We start from the raw sequence: 8459 nt of genomic DNA, 5'->3' as shown, positions 1-8459 counted from the left end.
CAAAAAATTTTAAAAAATTTAAAAAAAAAAAAGCTAAGGGGTCTCCTCTAATAAGTCTAAGGCATCAATGATATTAATTAATTTCTTTGCGATTTTATTTTCCATAAATTTCAGTGATTTGCAATAGTTTTAGTTCTCTTTTAAAGACCATCATCATCTTCTTCTTCTACTGCTTCTTCTTCGTCTTCTTCGTCTTCTTCCGGTTTATTGGCGGTTGGCAAACAATGATTTGACGCATTACCGCCATCAGCTGGAATAGAAAGTGGATCGAAATGTCTATTTACAAAAAAAACAAACAACCCCCCCCCCCAAAAAAAACCTCATGTCTTGTCAATTAAGCTAGTTATTTCTCAGGTTTCTGGGAGGGACTAAAAGCCTCTCGTAGCAGCTGCTGCACACCTTCTCCAAAAACTCCTCCAACACCCAGAAGTGTCCTTGCTGCATCTCCAGCTACGACAGCGCTCTCAGATTTTCTTTCCTCTCCAGCAGCGCAGTTAGTTGCCCTCGCCAGCAAGGCCAAACACTTCATCTGGTCTTCACAACAACCGCAGCCTGCTGGGTAGCGTTTGTTTACAAGGTGCTGGTCCACCTGTGTGTGTGTGAATGGTTGAATGTGAGGCGTACATTGTAAAAAAGCTCTGAGTGGTGGGTAGGCCAGAAAAGCACTTTATAAAACGCAGTCCGTTTACCATTTACTTCCTTCTTTCTTCTTCTTACTTTATTGATACTTCAGATACATTCAAACAGAGCAAAATAGACACACGAGACACCACAAAAACAATAGTTGAAGATAAAAAAAACAATAAAGACACAAAAGAGAAAGTAAATTATAAAAAATAAATAATAGCAAAAAATAAGTAAATAAAGGTGAGATCATATTTTATGGAAACAGATTCAGAGATTTGCAAATGTTGATAGTTTTTAAAGCCTTTGTGTTGTTTGAAGTAGAGATTGTCCTTATATATTGTTCAACTTCTGCCTCTGGTTTGGCTGTGAGAGAATTTAAACACAACCTGGCGGTTGACTCATGATGAAACGTTCCAACTCTGATATTGCTCTCATCTTTCACATACTACATCGCCCTGACACTGGCCAAAAGCTGTGTTTTGATGTTGCAGTTCCATGCAGTAGTGTGGTGGCAGGCTGCACCAGCGCATGGTTAAAATGACCTTAAACCCAACAAATGAAACAGTATAAAAACAAGGGAAAGACAAACATCATTACACCAAAGCACGTCTGTAGGAGTAGTCCTTAAGATTAAATAAAGACATCACCGACTCTACCTTCTGATGTCTCTGGGAGGAACCTCCACTGCCTTGATGGCAAAGCTACTACTACTAATACTTGTGGCTGCTACCGTTAGGGGGCGCCACAGTGGATCATCCGTTTCCATCTCTTCCTGTCCTCTGCATCTTCCTCTGTCACACCAGCCACCTGCATGTCCTCCCTCACCACATCCATAAACCTCCTCTTTGGCCTTCCTCTTCTCCTCTTCCCTGGCAGCTCCATATTCAGCATCCTTCTCCCAATATACCCAGCATCTCTCCTCCACACATGTCCAAGCCATCTCAATCTTGTCTCTCTTGCTTTGTCTCCAAACCGTCCAACCTGAGCTGTCCCTCTAATATACTCGTTCCTAATCCTGTCCTTCTTCATCACTCCCAGTGAAAATCTTATCATCTTCGACTCTTCACCTCCAGCTCCGCCTCCGTTTCTTGTGCTACTCGGGAGGCCTTGGTGAGCAGGGAGTCCCATTCATTGTGAATACCCTGTATTTCATCTTGTAGTGACTTGATGTTTGCAGCCTCAACAGCCAGAGAAATGTCTCCTGCCTGAAGAATCAGGTTTCGGTTCCGAATGGACTCTAGGACCTTTACTCACACAGTGAGAAGGACGACTGCATCAAAGGTCTTGAAACAGTTCTGCAGACCATTTGCCTCGGACCTGGCTTCACTTGTCAGATTGCATGTGGCTAAGATACAATCGAGTGCCCCAACGATTGAGGGTAATTGAGTTGTCACAATTTGGACGGCATCAATGCGGGAACTCCATCGAGTGTCAGAGAGACGATGAAGAGAGCATCCTGTTTTTCTCTTCAAGATTGCCTATTGCATTGGACTAGCACCAAAGACATTGTAGAGATGATTAACAGAGCCAAAAAGCATTGAGACCTCGGGACATGACTCAGCAGCATGTACACCCACAATATTCAGGGTATGGGGAGCACAGGGGGAGTATGTAGCAAGTGGGTTGACTTTGAAAATCTGAGCTCACGCTCCTTTCACCTTTCCAGACATGTTGGCCCCGTTATCATAACCTTGTCCTCTACGGTCCTCTAATGGTATGCCACTGTCCTGCAGTGCTGCTTGAATCATTTCTGAAATTTCGCTGCCTGTCTTTTTGTTAAAGTCTTTAAATTGAGTGAAGCTCTCGGTTATCTCCCAAACACCATTCTCTTTGTCTTGATGTACATGTCTTACCAATAGCACGTTGTGTTCAGTGTGAGATACGTCTGGTGTTGAGTCACATATCACAGATTAATATACTGCATCTTCTCTTTCTGCCCGGATGGTGTTTAGCACTCTTTTGCCACAGAGCTCAAGGAGCTCGTTCTGTGTCTCAGCACTGAGATAATGAGTCTTTTTCCCTACTTTTTCCAAGTGCTCATGTAAAAGGGGATCATAATGTGACAACAACTCAAGAGTGCCAAGAAAGCCTCTCTAAAATCATTTTATTCCTCTCTACCTCTGGCTGCAGTCGTTTCTGAAGGTGACCATCAACTCCTGTTGCTTCCAGTAATGAGTGCTGAAGGCGTTTCCATTTCAGGTAGCACTGCCTAGGGGGCGTGAGTCTCATGTTCTGGAAGGATACAAAATTCAAACAATATTAAAGGATGAGCAGGGCTGGATAAGCAACATAATAAAAGGCTAATCAGACGGAGGCAGAACCTCCTTTAAACCCCACTGAATTCATTTCACACGTGCACCCGACCATGCACAACTAACCTGCAGAATAACACTAAGTACACCTTCATTCTTCTAACACTTACATACTGAGTGTGGCTGGATGTGAGACACACACACACACACACACACATAAAATACATAGATACTTCATAATCCCATGAGAGGATATTGTGTAGAGATTGTGTATATTTGTGTAGAGATTGTATATGCGTTTGTGTAAAGATTGTGTATGTGTTTGTGTAGAGATTGTGTAGAGATTGCATATGTGTTTGTGTAGAGAACAGGGAGACAACAACACATTAACACAAGCGTGTTGTGGTTCAGTGGGATTAGATCTTAATGGCAGAAAGAACAAACATTCTTGTAACCTGGGTCCGTCTCCAGGTGAGGGACCTGTAGCAGATGGAGGCAGTATGAAGAATGGGCTGAGGGGGTGAGTGGCATCCTGAGTTGTTGTTAGTGCGCCACCTATCGTAGCTAGTGGGGAATGCACATTGTTAGTCCAACTACAGATCCAAACATGTCCCTACCCATGTCTGTGAATGTTCTCATCCCAAACATATAGCCAACATCTTGACCCCTTTAGTGGGCGAAACACCTCACCATATCCAAAACTCCATTGACTTTGTGAACAAGGTCCAAGGCGTAAAACTGGAACCGAATGAAACCATGGTATCCTATGACGTGACTTTGTTATTCACCTGCATCCCAACCATGGAGGCTTTGGAAACTGTGAGGCAACGTTTCCTACGGGACGACACCCTCCACAATAGGACCAACCTCAGCCCAGACCAGATTTGCCAACCACTGGACCTTTGCCTGAACACTACATATTTCCAATTCAGGGGCGTTTTTCAGACAGAAACACGGCTGTGCAATGGGCTCACCAGTATCTCCCATTGTGGCCAACTTATATATGGAAGAGGTAGAACACAGGACCCTGAACTCCTTCAGAGGAACACTTCCGAGCCACTGGTTCAGATATGTGGACGACACATGGGTCAAAATCCAAACACAAGAGGTGCAAGCGTTTACCAAACACATCAACTCAGTGGACAAGAACATTAAGTTCACAAGGGAAGACGTAAAGAACAACAGTTTGCCCTTCTTGGACTGTGGCGTCCACATTGGGGAAGACAGGAACCTCCACATTGGGGTTTACAGGAAACCTACACACACAGACCAATATCTACTGTTCGACTCACACCACCCTCTGGAACACAAACTGAGCGTCATCAGAACTCTGCAACACAGAGCTGACAATGTGCCCAGCAGCACTCAGGCCAAACGGGAAGAACACAAACACCTGAGGGAGCTTTAAAAACCTGTGGCTACCCCAGTTGGACCTTTGTGAAAACTGCAACTCGTTCCAGAAAGACCAACCAGGTGAGCGAGGAGGAGAAAAGGAACAGAAGGAAGAGCACAGTCATCCCATATGTTTCTGGGGTCTCCGAGAAACTCAGGAGAATTTTCAACAAACACCGCATCCCGGTATACTTCAAACCCAGCAACACACTCCCACAAAGACTGGTTCATCCCAAAGACCGTGTACCACACACCCGGAGAAGCAATCTGGTGTATGCCGTACAATGCAATGAGGATTGCACTGACCTATACATAGGAGAAACCAAACAACCAATACACAAACGGATGGCCCAACACAGAAGGCCCAACTCCTCAGGACAAGACTCAGCAGTCTATCTACACCTAAAGGAGAAGACACACTCCTTCGAGGACAACAATGTACACATTTTGGACAGGGAAGATAGATGGTTTGAAAGAGGGGTGAAGGAAGCCATCTATGCGAAACTGGAAAAACCATCCCTCAACAGAGGAGGAGGTCTGCGACACCACCTATCTCCCACTCACAATGCCGTCCTTTCATCTCTACCCAGGAGACTCAAGAAGCCTAGCCTCCAAGAACAACAGTCGCTCACTAACGGCTCCAACCACTCTCATGACCACTGAATGGAGCACTAACGAAGTCCAAACTAACACCCCCAACGACCGTCGCTGCTTAACATCGGATCACAAAGAGCCATGGACATCTATAGCTCTGACAACGACTCCTAGAGGATAAATACTGAGTCTCATCAGCAGCCAGTCAGACTAGCTTGGTCTGGAAAGACACGAACTGAGGAAGCCTCTTGGATGAGAGGCGAAACGTCTTCGGGGGACATATACCAAGTCCAGTTGCACTTGATTCAACTCCTTTGGAGTCTCTACCCATGTTGAAATCAAACCTACGCTCTTGCTTACAGCACATTAACTAATCTAAACAAGGTGATATGAATGAATTCAAATAATATTACGGCGAATTCGGGGGGCAGCGGCGGGAACCCCTTTAGTCGGACGGTTAACGCTGTCGCCCACGGTGCAGGAGCTACGGGTTCGCGTCCTGGCCGTGGCGGATCCCGCGGCTGCCCCCCGAATTCGCTGCAAATGTACCGCTAGGTTATATGAATGAATTTAAATAATATTAGTAAATAAGGTCATATGATTGAATTTAAATAATATAAGTAAATAAGGTTATATGAATGAATTTAAATAATATACACTACCGTTCAAAAGTTTGGGATCACCCAAACAATTTCGTGTTTTCCATGAAAAGTCACACTTATTCACCACCATATGTTGTGAAATGAATAGAAAATAGAGTCAAGACATTGACAAGGTTAGAAATAATGATTTGTATTTGAAATAAGATTTTTTTTACATCAAACTTTGCTTTCGTCAAAGAATCCTCCATTTGCAGCAATTACAGCATTGCAGACCTTTGGCATTCTAGCTGTTAATTTGTTGAGGTAATCTGGAGAAACTGCACCCCACGCTTCCAGAAGCAGCTACCACAAGTTGGATTGGTTGGATGGGCACTTCTTTGAGCAGATTGAGTTTCTGGAGCATCACATTTGTGGGGTCAATTAAACGCTCAAAATGGCCAGAAAAAGAGAACTTTCATCTGAAACTCGACAGTCTATTCTTGTTCTTAGAAATGAAGGCTATTCCATGCGAGAAATTGCTAAGAAATTGAAGATTTCCTACACCGGTGTGTACTACTCCCTTCAGAGGACAGCACAAACAGGCTCTAACAGGTACTATTTAATGAAGATGCCAGTTGGGGACCTGTAAGGCGTCTGTTTCTCAAACTAGAGACTCTAATGTACTTATCTTCTTGCTCAGTTGTGCAACGCGGCCTCCCACTTCTTTTTCTACTCTGGTTAGAGCCTGTTTGTGCTTACGGTAGTGTAAGTAAATAAGGTTATATGATGAGTGTGAAGACACTCGGCATTGCATTATTAATTTTAACCGGTTTAAAGCGTTCACGCTGTTGCCGTGGTAACGTTGGCTGGTGTAGGTGGAGAGAGCTAGCAGCACGTGGCTAGTTAGCAAGAGAGCTAGTAGCACGTGGCTAGTTAGCAAGAGCGCTAGCAGCACGTGGCTAGTTAGCAAGAGAGCTAGCAGCGTGTGGCTAGTTAGCAAGAGCCCGGGATAGCTGGTTAGCTCAGAGTGCAGGTGGGGTTTCGGCACTGCTACTTTCTTCTATCATACATGACATGGCAGGTCTCCACGGCACCGCGCTCACCATCATACATGAACACTACAACATACAAACTGGAACCTGCGCAGCTCCTCACGGCGGCAGTTGCTTCTTGCGGACGTCGGTGGAAGCAGCACTACGCACGGCAATACTCCACGGCGCCACAACAAACCAAAAGGAGGAGCCCCCCTGTGGCGCCACCCGGCACTGCAGCGCCACTATATCCACATTTACCGCACACGGACTGTTACACCGTCTACGCGGGATTGTTTCCCCGAAAAGGGGGCGTGGTGATGAGAGCGTGCTCTGCTAACGTACTGCCGAGCACTGCCGGCAGTACTACATTGAAAGGCTAACTATAGACCAGCTCACCAGCATCAGAGCTTCAAGCACTTCTTAAACCAGTAGTTAGTCTGAAATGCATAACTCCTTGTATCAGACCTGATATAAGTACATCCGTTTGCTCATGTTTTGATTCTTCTTACTTTATTTTGTTCATTTAAAAGGTGTCTGTCTCTTTAATTGCTGTCACGTGTTGCGGTTCTGGAATCCCGGTCACGTGGGGAGGAGACTCCGCGGGTATAAAGGCGCCGCCCGGCGGGGTTCTGCTCATTCCAGCAGAGACGTGTTAGAGAGAGGAACGCTGACTTCTGCTGACTGTTCAGAGATGAGCAACGTTATGGATAAAGCTGTCCACATGGAGGAACTCCATCTGATCATCCAACAATTGTTGGCCGGTCTCGATGCAGAGTAAGTGCTGCTTTTCGGTTTAATGTTGTGTTTGACGTCTTGTAAGTAACAACTAGTGGAACAGGAGAACAGCATTACAGGAAGGTCATAACATACAGATGAACATTAATGGAAATGGGGTTTTCTACAGACAGTGGAGAATGATGATTGAAGACACCAGGGACCCTGAAATGATGGCCCACTTGGCGGGCTTGTCCGTGGAGATAGTCCAGGCTACAGTAACAACATTCCTAGAAACCACCCTACCCAGGGTCCAGGAATACATCCGGATGAATGGGAACGTCCCGACGGTTAGACTAGGCTCATCTGCAGCACGGTGAGTCCACACAGAAAAGCCAAAACACACATTTACAATAATGTGCTCTGAAAGCTTCAGATCAATGAGTCTGTTTTAATGAGTACTATTTTTCAAAGTTCCCTCTGCTTGGTTACTCAGTATACTTTTATGGTATTATTCAGAGTACAATCGACTTACTTTTAACTTTGATTATTATTATATTTATTTATTTTATTATTATATTCAATTACCATCTTACTTATAAACATTGTTACATGTAACTTTTACATGCAACACATTTAATATTCTGTAAAACAAAACAATGAACTTATTTTTTTAAAATAGCATTGGTGTTGATATATTGAAAGGCTAACCATATAAAATGTAATAATCATTAGTAACTTTTTTCACTGTGAACAGCTCACCATTCTGTAGCATCAGAGCTTCAAACATTTCTTAAATCAGTCGTTAGTCTGAAATGCATAACTCCTTTTATTAGACCTGCAATGGGAGCCTTTATTAAAAGGTGCCTGGAAAAGACAAAGGAGCACTGGACAAGACGCCATGTACATGTAGCTGCTTCTGCCTCGACAGAGAAACCCCCAACCGCTGGAGGGGGGGTTTCAACACCTGTCAATGAGGACATCGTGCCAGACAGCGACCAGTTGAAGAGAGCCGGTGTGTTTTCCGGTTCTGCTGAATATGTGTTGAGTCACAGCAGACTGCATGCTGAACTTCCCCGGTCAGACACAAAGTCCTCGCTGTCTCCACCAAGTGACAAGGTACAGGCTGAGACACAGCATTCTGGAACTCAGATGAAATCAAGAAAACCCTTTTTGGAGTCGGCTAAGCAAAATATATGTCGCTCGATGGAAGCCCTCAGAAGGTGTATGAAGATGCCACCCAAAGGCCATAAACAGGCCTCTGG

This window comes from Lampris incognitus, chromosome 16 (genome assembly GCF_029633865.1).
Source record: "Lampris incognitus isolate fLamInc1 chromosome 16, fLamInc1.hap2, whole genome shotgun sequence".
In the NCBI taxonomy this organism is placed as follows: domain Eukaryota; kingdom Metazoa; phylum Chordata; class Actinopteri; order Lampriformes; family Lampridae; genus Lampris; species Lampris incognitus.
The sequence above is the reverse complement of the archived record's forward strand: the minus strand, read 5'-3'. Positions refer to the sequence as shown.